Below are 2,078 nucleotides of genomic sequence, written 5' to 3' on the forward strand. Positions count from 1 at the left end.
GGCGGGAAGGCGTCGGGTGAGGTGGCGCGTGGCGCCGCGTTGGTGGCGACGTCGTGCCTTGGTGTTGTGTAGGGGTTTGCTCTTCCTACCGCCCTACAAGCTTCTTTCGGTGGCGTGTTAGCTTTTAAGGTTAGAGCTGGTGTGTGGTTTAGTTTTACACCTTTCTCCTAAAATTTCTGCCAGTACCCAGCCTGAAAGTTCCTTGGTGCAATTTAATGTTGTCAACCTCTCATCCTAAACAGAAAGGTTAAGAAAGGCCTCACAGCAGCTGTGTGGAAAACCTCATGCTGCCTGTGTACATGAGGACTGGATGATCTTGTCTTTTCCAACCTTGGTGTTTCTGTGAGGACATTGTGGAGCAAAACAGAGATACAGCCTGACTGTGAGAAATGTTTTTACCAGATTGCCCAGAGAGGCTTTGCATGTATTTATTTTTGTGTATATATCATACGTATACACTTCATATATTTATATCACATGCTGATAGCAGTGCATTACATGTTCTCAGACGCAGCACCGGATTCTCCCCAGTATTCTGGTGTGTGGTGAGTACACAGCCTGCCAAATGACAGCTAATGCTGTTAGAAGTGTGTGCTTCTGCACTGAAAACAGCGCTCCTTTATCAGATATGAAATGGATTCGTGATACCGAGTGATGAAAAAGCTATTTGTGACTGAAATGAGAAAGGTTTTTAGTTGATTTTGCTTTGCAAAATTCGTACACGACGACACTTCAACAAAACATATGTTGTCTTTTTATTTCTTATCCCATTCTTGTATGGAAAATGGAGCTTCTCATAGCACAACTGCTCCTACATACTGAGCTTCCACATTTGTCCACTACTGACTCAGACAATATTGCCTTTTTTATTGCTAACGCTTTCTGCAGCATCCTGGGTTTTCTTGGCAAGTGTCTCATCCAAATCACGACTGGTTTTTGGACCCTGCTTCATTCCTTCATTTCACAAACTGCTGCCTATGGTGACAAAACAGCAGGTAATGCTGCACTGTAATGAAGAAATGCTATAAAACTGCCTCGTGGGAAGTACAGAATCGGTCATACCATTGCTATTCTGGATACACATTTCTCCTAGAAGTTTATTTTCATTCTCTTTTTTTTTTTTGGCTTTCAGGTTCCTAGCATAAACTCTCAATTTCTACTACTGTGCTTGTTCTCCTCTAGCTGAAACATAAAAGGAAATTAAAGCACCAGTTTTGGAGAAAACTCAAGGTTTTTTTCCCCCTCTGCTGCATTAGATTAGTGCTCTGAGGCTGCGGGGCTTTGATACGAGGTTTTTTTGGGGGGATATGATAAACAGGAATGTCACCTTTAATTCAAGGCTGCCCGTGTGTCACGTGGCAGCAGGGAGGTCAACCTCTTTGGCAGTTGATTACATTCTTCTGATCAAAGTTCTCTTGTTCCCAGGAAGTGGAGAATTAAATTGGATATCTGCGAAAAGGAAGATGTAATCTCACCACTCCTTCCTATAAACAAGCAATCTAAGGGTCGCTTCTGTCCTGCTGAGTGCAGACATCACGTGAAGTGCTGTCATCCTTTGCAAGCTCTACCTTCTATCTTTAACACAGTTCAGTGCTACTACTAGCAGACAATTCCTAGGCACAGGTAGTGTTTGGTCCTTGGAAGTTTAATGGGAGTATGTGCATGTGAGAGTACCAAATCCCCAGAGGCTTTGTGGGTATTGGGTATAAATCCCAGTATCACCTAAATGATACAAGGCAGGTTATTTTTTTTTTCAGCATGGAAAGATCCAATGAATTCTAAAGTACATGAGCTTTGGAAGTGCTTTGTGTAAACGTGAGCTTGATTTTCATGCGAAGCTGATTAAACTGATGTCCATGAAGGAGTTGTGTGTGAGAATTTTAAATAGCTCCTGCTTTTTAATATTCACTTCCTCTTTGGTTTTAATTATTTTGTTCCTACATTTTCCCTTTCAATTTACTAAAAATCTAGAAATGTAATTAGAGAGAGGCTGAACTCAGAGAAAGCTGCCAGCATTTCCACATCATGATTAAATGTATCAGCCATCCCTTTAGTGAGAGACTGAAAAACAGGATTCT

This window comes from Centrocercus urophasianus, unplaced genomic scaffold (genome assembly GCF_019232065.1).
Source record: "Centrocercus urophasianus isolate 14NV4802_14NV808 unplaced genomic scaffold, USGS_Curo_1.0 seq_61, whole genome shotgun sequence".
Lineage (NCBI taxonomy): Eukaryota > Metazoa > Chordata > Aves > Galliformes > Phasianidae > Centrocercus > Centrocercus urophasianus.